Here is a 14,080-nt window from a genome sequence, read left to right on the forward strand (position 1 = left end):
GGGGACGCGGAGGTGGGCGGCACGGCGCGGTGCCGACGGCAGTGCGCGGTCCCGTCATGGGGCCGGCGTGTCGCGCGTGCGCGAGCGCGGGTGAGGACAGCAGGAAGGGCGTCGGCTTCGAGGTGAGGCGGTTCACGCGGCGGAAAAATATCTCGGCCGGCATTGTGCGTGACGACCCCGATTTATGGCGAGGGGGGGTGCCGCCATATTTGCATGACGGGTTATTTCAAGGTCAATGGTGTGGGTACTCTGTGGCTTACAGGGAGTGCTGAAGTTATGGCGAAGGAAATAGGCGCTGGCATGATTATCTGAGAATTAACCAGGAGACTAGCACTTATAAAAACACTTACCCTATTGGAGCGACAAAGTCCCGAAGGAACGCGCACCTTTAAGTGGCTAGTCCAGCACTCACCTCCTAGCCCTACCGCAACTTATCTACCTTGCTTATGGATGGATGCCATGGCAAGGAGGGGGCTCTATTTATAGGTCAAGGGAAGCCATGATATTAGGACAAGTGTCCCTCTTCTAGAGAATTCCAAAAATATCTTAACATTTTCAAAATTTTACTTATTACTAATTCTAGAGTATTCCATAGAAAATATCTCCCCCTTGCTTAGTGGAGAAAGATCTAGAGGGTTGCCTTGGAAATATCTAACTCTTGCTTAGTGGAGAAGGATCTAGAGGGTTGTCTTGAAAATATCTAACTCTTACTTAGTGGAGAAGGATCTAGAGGATTGCCTTGAAAATATCTCACTCTTGCTTAGTGGAGAAGGTTCTAGAGAGTTGCCTTACATTTCCTTCAATAGTGATGAAAACTGGGATGTTACAAACCTACCCCACTTAGGTTGAATCTCGTCCCCGAGATTCAGCTTCACCACTAAAGAGACTGGGGAACTCGGCTCGGAGCGCGTCTTCTCTCTCCCAAGTCGCTTCTGCTTCCGAATGTCTACTCCACTGGACTCGACAAATTTTGACTGCTGAGTTGCGGGTTCTTCGCGTCACAATATCTAGAATTTTTACTGGTACTTCTTGGTATCTGAGATCATCCTGCAGGTCGATTGTTTCTGGGGCCACTTGTTCTTCTTGTACTCGTAGACACTTTCTGAGTTGGGACACGTGGAATACATCGTGCACATCTGACATCTCTGCTGGCAACTGAAGCTTGTAGGCTATCGCTTCCACTTTCTTGATAATTGGGAAAGGTCCAATGTAACGTGGAGCCAACTTTCCTTGTACCTGGAATCTGCGTGTGCCGCGAATTGGGGAAACTTTAAGGTACACATAGTCCCCAACTTCAAAGCTGAGAGTACGTCTTCTTTTATCGGCATAACTTTTCTGGCGGGACTGAGCTGCCTTTAGATTCTCTCTGATTTCTGCTATCTTGTCTTCTGCCTCTTTAATAAAGTCTGGGCCCTCAATAGTGCGGTCACCGACCTCAGTCCACATGAGAGGTGGGCGACACTTCCTCCCGTAGAGGGCTTCAAACGGCGACATCTTCAAACTAGACTGGTAGCTATTGTTGTAAGAGAACTTCGCATATGGCAAACTGTCTTCCCAATTTTTGCCACTCTTGCTTAGTGGCGAAGGTTCTAGAGAGTAGCCTTGCATTTCCTTCAATAGTGATGAAAACTGGGATGTTACAATATCCATGCAAAAAACTATTTATATAAATGTACCTTTCATGTATTCGATTGATGCTGCCAGTGTACAGAACTGGATGCACCTCATTCTTTAATTCAAGGATGCTCTCCAAAATAGACTATGCACATGACGTCTAATAATTTTCATGGACCATCAATTGTTCTGGCCAAAATAATATTCCCAACCAATTGTTAATTCGGACTATTTAGCTTCTAGTTTGGCTGGGCCGTTTCGATACTCTTATTTTGAAGGAATTGAAATCTACTTAATAAATTAGGCTATTTGGTTTAGAATTTGACATCCCGTCACTTTCCAACCACTTTTCAAAGTTTAGATATAAGCCTATTCTAAATTCATAGGATGAGAGATGAAAATTGATTCTATACACCAACAAGTTATTTTGTAACTTATAGCACGCTCTTTAGCTTACTCATCTATAGTAGAAATATAGCACATAAGTATCTCCCTCATATGGCCAACAATAGTAATAAAAATATATTCCGTATATAATCATATGAGCTTAATAGATTTGTTTAGAAAGAATTTTAATATTTTCTAGATGTTTAACACTCAGACCATAGTGTGCAAAAGTATTCGAGAGAAGTTTAACGCATGATTTTTTTAGTTGCACAATATATATTTAGAAATTACTCAAAAAATCCCTATAACTCTGATATAACTTAACCATATCTCCATTTTATCTAAAAAAATATATCTCCAATATAAATTGGTTGTAAATATAGAGGTGCGAAAATCAAGTGCCAGAGCCATCTTGTCGTGTCCAGCCCACTCTATAGCCCATACACGGCCCATTTCACCGCTTCAGCTGGCCCATATGCTCATCATCATCGACATCATGCGCCGTCACAAAAAAGAAAGAAAAGAAAATAGAGTCCCGTCAGAGCGGCGCAGTCGGCTGTAGTCGCAGGCGGCCGACGGCCACGCGCCCGGCCGTGAACCCTATGATGAGGACATCAACACCAACGATACTTCCACACCACAAGCTACACCATCAGCTGCGACATCCCTACCACTTGGCCCTATTACTCGTGCTCGTGCCCGTCAACTCAATCATCAAGTAAGTTCATTCTTAAGCTCTAGTCCATTATATTTAGACAATGGAAACACGTGCACTCTTGTTTTGCTTAGGAATGATGGAGAGGATAAGAAGGAGAGGGGATTCGCATGGGCTGGTTTCGGACAGCATGACAACACCATCTTGTGACATCAGTCCCGACTTCATTCGGACTCGGATTGGGCCGTTCCAGTACTTCGCATAAAGCTTATGAAGTCCTCTTTCAAACGGATCCAGCCTCATGATCAAACCTTTTCGGAGTTGGGCGCAATCGTCTTTTCCTTACAGAGGAGGGTTCTATCCACAGATGTTGCGCCACCATATTTCGGCCCAATGGGCCATGTATCAGTTGAGCCCAGCAAGGGCGCGTCCTAGGGTTGGGGAGTGACCCTCCCAGGTACTTAGACACTCCAGCCGCCACCAGGGAGAGGCGGGTTTTGATTTCACGAACTAGCTGCTGCTACTTCTCCTGGAGCGCGTGTGCTGATCCAGCCACCCGTCTCTTTGTATTTCAGAACTCCACTTTCGATTAATCCATGCTGAGTCTTTGATTCTTCCTTGCGATTTCAGTGCTTGTATACTTGTTCTTGCGAGTTCTTCGATTTGCTTGCAGGTCGGGTGCCCTCGTGGCTGGTGTCGTGCTTCGCAAGGGCGCGGCGACCAGGGAGGAGGTGTATCGGTTGCTGGCGCAGCAATCCCCCGGTTGCTGAAAGTTGGACCGCCAACGTCCCCTCTTTTCCTCCAAATCGAGTTATCCAGTTCGTCCCTCACCGAAAGATCGGGATTTCCCCCTCGGGGTTCCATCACCCTAGATGACGCCGATGAACGGTGCAGCAGCGCCAGAAGCGGTGGCGGAGGCAGCGCTGGCCCCCGAGGTGGAGTCCGAGGTCGACGCGTTCCAGCGCCAGGTCGACGACCTCGTCTCCAAGACCGACGTGGTAAGCCCCCTTTCCTTGTCCCCTAGCCCCGTCCCGCCTAGCGTCGAAGCGGCGATCCGGCCGTGGGGGAAGCGTCGATCGGAATGTGCTTTTGGGGGAATTCGGGGGAATTTGTGAGTTTCTTTTGCGCGCAAGAAGAATTGGGCGCAGCCGTTCTGAGATCGGGGGTTATTGCGATGTGTGCTGCAGCTAGAGAGACGGGTGAACGAGGTGGTGGACTTCTACGATGGCAAGAAGCACGGCAGCGGCGGGCGTAAGGGCGGCAGGCATGGGGCATACGGGAGGGGGATGCCCGACCTTATGCGCCAGTTGGGCGTGATTTTACGAGAGGTGATATTTCTCGAATTGGTTCGTTGCACTTTTGTTTATCCTAGTGCTTGTTGGTGTAGCTCAGTATTCTTGCATTATGAAGGAAGCTCTAGAAATCTGATCAATTAGAACTGTAAACGGCCTGAATGCCTGATAGATCAGACCATCCTAATTCCTAATGAAACATGTGAGGACCTAGATTATTATCATTGTGATCGCCTGAGCATATGTTTTAGATTATAAGTTTACTTCTGCGGTCTTTGGGTGAACTTGCGAATAATACTCTTGGCACATACTAATGAGGTTCTTCTAATTCTACTTGAGGTTCTTAAGTAGTGAAGGTGGTATGCGATTGCAGCTTTTGGAAGTGCTATTGATAAGATCATTTGGGCAATTAAAATACATATTCTATTGAGGCATAAACGCATCTTTGTTGTTAATTGATTGTATTCAAGGTCCATTACGTGCATTAAGTTAAAATACCTCATATATCGAGCTTGCAGATACTTTGACAAAGTTTATGGCTTTCTCTTTAAGGAAAAAGTTTTAACATGAGAATAGTTTGCTGCATGAGTCTGTAATTCGCACTCAATCTTCTTGATTTCCATCCTTACAGATCACCGATGATAATGATGCATGGCCATTTCGGGAGCCAGTGGATGTTGTAGGACTGCACCTTCATGACTATTACAAGGTAGCGCGACTAAGCCTGATAATGCATTTTTATCCCTTATTGCTGTAGTTAATTCATATTGCGATAGTAATTTTGATTACAAGGGGATATTGTTGTAGATTAGTAAAAATGTGAATCTATTGATGTTATGTATTTAGTGTAATCCTGGATATTCACCCGCAATACAAAATCTTATAGAGGTATACGGACTCGACCTTGATTAGGGTCCACTTTGGCCATCGTTTATGTTCTACTGCAAGCACAAATATATATAAATCTATGCTGAACAGATTGTATCAGATACGTATCAGTATTGTACACGTATGCGATACCGTTATGCGCTGGATATTTGGCCGATAAGTATCCATGGAGTATCGAGACAAATAAATATGAGATAATTCGATATGTGAGCCGATATGTACTGGTCACTTCGTGGCTATGTCCCAGCTCACCTGAGCGAATCGCTACCAGAGGGGGAGGGAGAAGAGAGAGGATAAGCAGGAGAAACAGGCTAGGCTGCATGCCTGCACCTGCCCTCACTGCTATTCTTGCTGTGCTGGTCCGGCACCTGTGGCCATAGCAGCTTTCTTCACCGGTTAATTGCAGAGCTCGATCTGGAGGGGGGGGGGGGGGGTTTGCTGGCACTCGAGCTGCATACAAATAGAGCTCGATCTGGAAGGTCCTTTCTCCTGGGGGCGGCCATAGTTGTTGCTGCTGCGTTGCTCCATTGCGGGTGTAGTCGGGAAGGAACGAAGGAGGCGGCATCCAGTAAGGAATCTATAGATTAGGGTTTGAGGGGAGAGGGGAGGGGGTTGCTTTATCGGCTTTTGGGTGGATTGGGCTCTACTGAGTGGGATGGCTGCTCAGAGTTATTGTGGCCCATTAGTGCTTGTATTTTCCTCTTATTCTCTATTGTACATATTCTCTCCTACATATGTTTATATATGCCTTATTATTTATTTGTTGTAAAATAAAACATGTTTTGGTTTTTGGAAAACTGTGTATCCATGTATCCATATCTGTCTGATACCAATACACATCCATATTCGTGTTATATAAATATAACACCTTAGAAGCAAGCGATTGTAGTGTGTGGTTTTTCCTTCAGCAATAGTGCTTTTTTTTTTCCTATTCAGAATTCCATCAATGGAATTAATATACCAGCTAACGTTCAGGGAGGTCCGGGGCCGCAACGTGTGGGGTCCGGACCCCACGGTCCGGACCCCACGGCCGGACCCCATGGGCCGGACCTCCACGGGACGGACCTCTACGGTCCGGATCGCTCCAACCAGCCTCCGGGCCCGGACCCCCAGGGAGGTCTGGGACCGCCGAGTGGAGGCCAGTCCTCCGCTGACCCGGACCCCAGGGAGGTCCGGGGTCGCTCCAACCGGCCTCGGGGGCCCGGACCCCCCTTCCCCCGGGAAGGGGTCCGGGGCCGCCACGTGTCTCCTCCTCGGTGGCCGCAGTATTGGCCCTACCGCGTCCGCGTGGCAGATGGCCCCTCACGGGCGCCCCAGCCCAACTACCACATTAAATGCGGGTAGGTGGGCTATGGGCGCACAAGTCAAAGGCGTGGCCTGCCCCTGACACCACGGTAAGCCCGCCTGACATAAAGGTGGCAGGTCACTATGCTCTGCGCACAGGCGGCACGTCACTGTGCTCTGCGCACAGGCAGCCGGCGTGTTGTCCCATCACCGCACCGCGCGCGGGTCATGATGCCTGCTACAGTGCGCCGGCTGCGACAGTGAGACAAGGCGTGCGCTGCTACAGCGCGCTGTTCCCTCACCTGTCAAGACAAGACTGCACACAGCCATGCCCTGGCTGTGCGCACGACTCCCCGGTCAAGAAGACTCCACGCGGAGCAGAAGATAAAGATCTCCATATCTTTATAGACTAGGCTACTGTTGGCCGGGCCCACCTGTCGGGGCCCGCACAGTGTAAGCGTCTCCCTTGGACTATACAAGGGAGCGTGCGTCCGTTAGCACACAAGGTCATGATGGCCTGCTACAGTGCGCCGGCTGCGATAGTGAGACGAGGCGTGCGCTGCTACAGTGCCCCGTTCCCTCACCTGACAAGACAAGACTGCACACAGCCATGCCCTGGCTGTGCGCACGACTCCCCGGTCAAGAAGACTCCAAGCAGAGCAGAAGATAAAGATCTCCATATCTTTATAGGCTATGCTACTGTTGGCCGGGCCCACCTGTCGGCGCCCCGCACAGTGTAAGCACCTCCCTTGGACTATAAAAGGGAGCGTGTGCCCGAACAGACAACAACTCTCTCAAGCTCTCTCACAGATACACAGAAACGCACAAGCTCTCTGGAGGCCTCTCAGGCTGCAGACAGGCAAGCTCAGACACTCTCTAGCTCTCAAACTCAAGGGCAATACAACCCCCAAGTGGACGTAGGGTATTACGCTCCGGCAGCCCGAACCACTCTAAAATCCTCGTGTTCTTCCTGTGTTCATCCACCATCGATCAAGCGCTCCTAAGTCTCCTCCAAACCCATCCTTAACTAGGATTAGGCGGGTGCATTCCGCCACCCGGTTGGAGATTTCCTCCGACAGCATCAATTTTGTTAATTCGATCGATTACCGGCCTAGATTCATGGAGAGCGAATGGTGGAATACAGTCACCGATATTTCGTTGACAAGTCGTCAAAATGGAAAAAAACCATCAATCCTCCTCCCATGCTGCACATCACAGTGGACCAAGACCCCCGTCCTTCGGCTCTGCACGCGGGCCCTACAAATACTCCCTGCCTCCCCTGCTTTCTTCCCCCCCCCCAAATTTGCTTCCCATCTCTCCGCTCAGATCTGAGCCCCCACCCACCCAACCCGAGGCCAAACCCCCCTCCCTCCCTCCCGAATGGCGCACTCCAACGGCGACGCTGCCGCCGGCGACGGCGAGCCCGCCTCGGTTCCGCGCCCCCTCGCGCCGGCGCGGAAGGTGGCGCTGATCACGGGCATCACGGGGCAGGACGGGAGCTACCTGACGGAGCTGCTCCTCTCCAAGGGGTACGAGGTGCACGGCCTAATCCGCCGCTCCTCCAACTTCAACAAGCAGCGGCTGGACCACATCTACCACGACCCGCACGCCGTGCCCTCATCCCCGCGCCCGCTGATGCGCCTCCAATACGCCGACCTCTCCGACTCCTCCTCGCTCCGCCGCGCGCTCGACGCCATCGCCCCCGACGAGGTCTACAACCTCGCCGCGCAGTCGCACGTCGCCGTCTCCTTCGAGATCTCGGACTACACCGCCGACGTCGCCGCCACGGGCGCGCTCCGCCTCCTCGAGGCCGTCCGCCTCGCGCGCAAGCCCATGTGCTACTACCAGGCCGGCTCCTCGGAGATGTTCGGCTCCACGCCGCCGCCGCAGAGCGAGGACACGCTGTTCCACCCGCGCTCGCCCTACGCGGCCGCCAAGGTCGCCGCGCACTGGTACACCGTCAACTACCGCGAGGCCTACGGGCTATTTGCCTGCAACGGCGTGCTCTTCAACCACGAGTCCCCACGCCGCGGGGAGAACTTCGTCATGCGCAAGATCACGCGCACCGTCGGCTGCATCAAGGTCGGCCTGCAGACCAAGGTCTTCCTCGGCAACCTCTCCGCCGCCAGGGACTGGGGATTCGCTGGGGACTACGTCGAGGCAATGTGGCTCATGCTGCAGCAGGATCAGCCAGGTGACTACGTCGTCGCCACCGAGGAGTCACACACCGTAGAGGAGTTCTTGCAGGCTGCATTTGGGTATGCCGGGCTCAACTAGAAGGACCATGTGGTCATTGACAAGAAGTACTTCCGGCCGGCGGAAGTCGACAGCCTTAAAGGGGACTCGACCAAGGCGAGGAGGGAGCTCAAATGGAAGCCCAAGGTTGGGTTCCAGCAGCTCGTTGAGATGATGGTTGATCACGACATTGAGCTCGCCAAGAAGGAGAAGGTGCTGGTGGATGCTGGTTACCGTGATCCCAAGCAGCAGCCGTAGAAACAGCACAAATGCCCTGTTGCTCTGTTGGAGCTTGAATTTTGGGATTGTTGCCTTGTAGCTCATACATTGTGATTCTCAAAGTAGAGGTTGACTGAAGTTACTATTGTTATTTTTCTTGAGTCAGAAATAAGGATGCTTGCACTTTGATCTCACCGTATCTTCATTTGCATTTTCTTCTGATTATGTTATGCTCTTTAAGCCTTTAACAAAATGAATGAATCCATGCAATTCTTGGAGGATCATATGGGTGCTTGATTTCTGCTGCTGATTTTGGGAGCAAAATTGTCATTCTGATAATGCTTCAATTTTGTATTGTTCTACATCAGCTACTTCAGCACATGAACTTTAGCCTGCAGGAAAGTGAATCTCCACTGCTCTGGTCTGAGGTTCAATAGGAACTGCCACCCTCATGCTCCTATCTCATGACTTCATCAGTGGTAAAGTCTTCTCCAGTTTAGCACCCAGTCTTCTTACTTGTCTGCATTGGAACCGGAGTATTTTTCCTGATCTGAAACCAATAACAAATCAACAATACCGCTGTATATGTTTCTTTTTGATAAAGCCAAGAGAGTTCATATATGCTCTTAGCACAATGGGCTTCATAACAAGCACTGAGTGTTGTATTACCTTTTGGTTATCCAGCTGCTTAGATATCTATAAATATCGGCGAAGAAGCATAATTTGTTTTCATTTTCTGAAAGTATGGTGCTAAATATCTGTGCAAGTTCATTTCCAGTGTAAATAGAAGAAAATGTTTTGATCATCCCATGATGTATTCTGTGTCCTGGGTTTTCAGTTACTTATGATTTACGAAGGACATTCTGCTATAGCCTCTTACCATATCTTTGGTGTAATTTTTCAACACCAGTGTTGCTTGATTGTTTTTTTTTTGGCGAGTTTGTCTCAAAATTTAGTCTGCGTAGCATTTCAGGCCTGACTATTGTGTGACACTTTTAGGCTTTTGGCACATAGCTTCAGTCATTTGGCAACTGGATTATTCTGTGAGTTTATCTGAAATACTCTATTGCGTAACTGGAGTTATATTAAGCCCGCCGAGGCTTGACTGGGTTATGTAGTGCAGTATCTGCATGCAGGTCAAGTGTCACATCCATTTAATGTGTCTATCGGCAATGTTCTTTTCTTCTTGTACCATTCGATAATATGGCAACATGCTAGTGCTATTGTGCAGGTACGGAATGTACCTCATCCTTAATTCAGCTTGCTGTCCAAAATGGACTGCCAACATGCTACCACACGCCCAATAATTTTTATGGACCGCAATTTTTCCTGTAGTCGTGATGCATACTGTCGGAGGAAATCTCCAGCCGGGTGGCGGAATGCACCCGCCTAATCCTAGTTAAGGATGGGTTTGGAGGAGACTTAGGAGCGCTCGATCGATGGTGGATGAACGCAGGAAGAATACGAGGATTTTAGAGTGGTTCGGGCCGCCGGAGCGTAATACCCTACGTCCACTTTGGGGTTGTATTGCACTTGAGTTTGAGAGCCTGAGAGTGTCTAAGACTAGTTCTGCTTGGTTGAGAGGCCTTCAGAGAGCCTCAGTTCTAACGGGCACACGCTCCCTTTTATAGTCCAAGGGAGGTGCTTACACTGTGCGGGGTCCCGACAGTTGGGTCCGGCCAACAGTAGCCTAGTCTATAAACATATGGAGATCTTTATCTTCTGCTCCGCCTGGAGTCTTCTTGTCCGGGGAGTCGTGCGCACAGCCAGGGCATGGCTGTGTGCAGTCTTGTCAGGTGAGGGAACGGTGCGCTGTAGCAGCGCACGCCTCGTCTCACTGTCGCAGGCGGCGCCCTGTAGCAGGCCATCATGACCTGCGCGCGTGGCGCGGTGATGGGACAACACGCCGGCCGGCTGTGCGCAGAGCACAGTGACGTGCTGCCTGTGCGCAGAGCACAGTGACGTGCCACCTTTATGTCAGGCGGGCTTACCATGGTGTCAGGGGCATGCCACGCCTTTGACTTGTGCGCCCACAGTCCACCTACCCGCATTTAATGCGGTAGTTGGGCTGGGGTGCCCGTGAGGGGCCCTCTGCCACGGGCACGTGGCAGGGCCATTCTGCGGCCACCGAGGAGGAGACACGTGGTGGCCCCTGACCCCTTCCCGGGGGAAGGGGGGTCCGGGCCCCCGAGGCCGGTTGGAGCGACCCCGGACCTCCCTGAGGGTCCGGGTCAGCAGAGGACTGGCCTCCAAGCGGTGGCGCGGGACCTCCCTGGGGGTCCGGCCCGGAGGCTGGTTGGAGCGACCCCGGACCTCCCTGAGGGTCCGGGTCAGCGGAGGACTGGCCTCCACACAGAGGTCCCAGACCTCCCTGGGGGTCCGGGCCCGGAGGCTGGTTGGAGCGATCCGGACCGCGGAGGTCCGGCCCGTGGAGGTTCGGACCGCGGGGTTCGGGCCCCACACGTTGCGGACCCCGGACCTCCCTGGGGGTCCGGGTCTGTGGAGAGCCATCTGGGAGCGTCCCTGCCCTTGTGGAGGGCCTGGACACCCTAGCAGGAGGTACCCCTGTCCGGATGTACCGACACATACAGTATATGGGCCTTGGTACCATTACTAATTTATGGAGTTGTGGATGCATGACTAGGTCCAATATCATTCAAATCCTATATTTTAAAAAATAAAATAGTTATGTGCATCCTTATTTAGTGTGGAGGCCAGAGATTAGCTCCATTATTATTTATTAAAATAGTTATCGTGCTAATTGCATTCGATTAATTGAAATAGAAAGCATATCCATGCAAAAAAGTATTTATATAAATGTACCTTTCATGTATTCGATTGATGCTGCCAGTGTACAGAACTGGATGCACCTCATTCTTTAATTCAAGGATGCTCTCCAAAATAGACTATGCACATGACGTCTAATAATTTTCATGGACCATCAATTGTTCTGGCCAAAATAATATTCCCAACCTGTCGGTACATCCGGACAGGGGTACCTCCTGCTAGGGTGTCCAGGCCCTCCTCGTGGCGCACGGCCCGGACCTGTCTGCTGGGATCTTGGTCTCCGATCCCCCCTCGTGCTCCTACAGGTCCGGGGGCCCTCGTGTGCCCACAAGGGCAGGGACACTCCTGGATGGCTCTCCACGGACCCGGACCCCAGGGAGGTCCGGGGCCACAACGTGTGGGGGCCGGACCCCCATGGTCCGACCTCCACGGGCCGAACCCCCACGGTCCGGACCTGGAGGTCCGGACCCCACGGTCCCGACCTCCACGGGCTGGACCTCCACGGTCCGGATCGCTCCAACCAGCCTCCGGGCCTGGACCCCCAGGGAGGTCCGGGACCGCCGTGTGGAGGCCCATCCTCCGCCGACCCGGACCCCCAGGGAGGTCCGGGGTCGCTCCAACCGGCCTCGGGGGCCCGGACCCCCTTCCCCCGGGAAGGGGTCCGGGGCCGCCACGTGTCTCCTCCTCGGTGGCCGCAGGATTGGCCCTGCCGCGTCCGCGTGGCAGATGGCCCCTCACAGGCGCCCCAGTCCAACTACCGCATTAAATGCGGGTAGGTGGGCTGTGGGCGCACAGGTCAAAGGCGTGGCCTGCACCTGACACCACGGTAAGCCCGCCTGACATAAGGGTGGCAGGTCACTGTGCTCTGCGCACAGGCGGCACGTCACTGTGCTCTGCGCACAGGCAGCCGGCGTGTTGTCCCATCACCGCACCGCGCGCGGGTCATGATGCCTGCTACAGTGCGCCGGCTGCGACAGTGAGACAAGGCGTGCGCTGCTACAGCGCGCTGTTCCCTCACCTGTCAAGACAAGACTGCACACAGCCATGCCCTGGCTGTGCGCACGACTCCCCGGTCAAGAAGACTCCACGCGGAGCAGAAGATAAAGATCTCCATATCTTTATAGACTAGGCTACTGTTGGCCGGGCCCACCTGTCGGGGCCCGCACAGTGTAAGCGTCTCCCTTGGACTATACAAGGGAGCGTGCGTCCGTTAGCACACAAGGACAGAGACGCTCGAGCTCTCGCACAGGCACAAGCTCTCTCGAGGCCTCTCAGGTTGCAGACAGGCAAGCTCAGACACTCTCAAGCTCTCAAGGTCAAGGGCAATACAACCCCCAAGTGGACGTAGGGTATTACGCTCCGGCGGCCCGAACCACTCTAAAATCCTCGTGTTCTTCCTGTGTTTATCCACCATCGATCGAGCGCTCCTAAGTCTCCTCCAAACCCTTCCTCGACTAGGATTAGGCGGGTGCATTCCGCCACCCGGCTGGAGAATTCCTCTGACACAACTAATTGTTAATTCGGACCATTTAGCTTCTAGTTTGGCTGGGGCCGTTTCGATACTCTTATTTTGAAGGAATTGAAATCTATTTAATAAATTAGGCTATTTGGTTTAGAATTTGACATCCCGTCACTTTCCAACCACTTTTCAAAGTTTAGATATAAGCCTATTCTAAATTCATAGGATGAGAGATGAAAATTGATTCTATACACCAACAAGCTATTTTGTAACTTATAGCACGCTCTTTAGCTCACTCATCTATAGTAGAAATATAGCACATAAGTATCTCCCTTATATGGCCAACAATAGTAATAAAAATATATTCCGTATATAATCATATGAGCTTAATAGATTTGTTTAGAAAGAATTTTAATATTTTCTAGATGTTTAACACTCAGACCATAGTGTAGCAAAAGTATTCGAGAGAAGTTTAACGCATGATTTTTTTAGTTGCACAATATATATTTAGAAATTACTCAAAAAATCCCTATAACTCTTTTATAACTTAACCATATCTCCATTTTATCTAAAAAAATATATCTCCAATATAAATTGGTTGTAAATATAGAGGTGCAAAAATCAGGTGCCAGAGCCGTCTTGTCGTGTCCAGCCCACTCTATAGCCCATACACAGCCCATTTCACCGCTTCAGCTGGCCCATATGCTCATCATCATCGACATCATGCGCCGTCACAAAAAAGAAAGAAAAGAAAATAGAGTCCCGCCAGAGCGGCGCAGTCGGCTGTAGTTAAGGATGGCAACGGGTATGAAATACCCGCGTACCCGCGGATACTAAACCCGGTGGGCGCGGGTACGTGTTTAGATGTGTGCCCGCGGGTACGGGCGCGGATACAGATCTAAACCCAACGGATAATTTGTAACGGATTTGAAAAATTAATACCCGAACCCGCAAACCCGCCAGACCCGCTGACATGTGGGTCCCGAGTGGTTATATATATACAAATTTTAGGGTTTGCCATTTCCCATCCGGCCATCCCAGTTGCCAGCCGCCAGCCACCCGTCCGCCCGCCCCCGACCCCCCGTCTCCCCGACCTGCGCTGCGCCCAGCGCCCTCCCAATTCCCCGCCACCGGCCGCCCCGCCCGCCCCCGTCCCACCGCCCCGCCCGCCCCGCCCGCCCCCGTCCCGCCGCCCCGCCCGCCCCGCCGCCGAGCCCGCCCGCCCCCGCCCCCGCCCCGCCGCCGGCCGGCCGCCCGCCC

General features: G+C 51.8%; 1 long non-coding RNA gene and 1 pseudogene across 1 annotated transcript; both read left to right on the forward strand.

Moving 5' to 3' along the window:
- The first annotated feature begins 3,597 nt into the window (after window positions 1-3,597).
- On the forward strand, window positions 3,598-5,648 carry LOC112902700. The gene is made up of 3 exons (XR_003230638.1): window positions 3,598-3,654; window positions 3,844-3,984; window positions 4,580-5,648. It is a non-coding gene; the product is annotated as an uncharacterized LOC112902700 (long non-coding RNA).
- Window positions 5,649-7,465: 1,817 nt separating this feature from the next.
- LOC112902697 lies at window positions 7,466-8,673 on the forward strand (annotated as a pseudogene).
- Window positions 8,674-14,080: the final 5,407 nt, after the last annotated feature.

This window comes from Panicum hallii, chromosome 8 (genome assembly GCF_002211085.1).
Source record: "Panicum hallii strain FIL2 chromosome 8, PHallii_v3.1, whole genome shotgun sequence".
In the NCBI taxonomy this organism is placed as follows: Eukaryota; Viridiplantae; Streptophyta; class Magnoliopsida; order Poales; family Poaceae; genus Panicum; species Panicum hallii.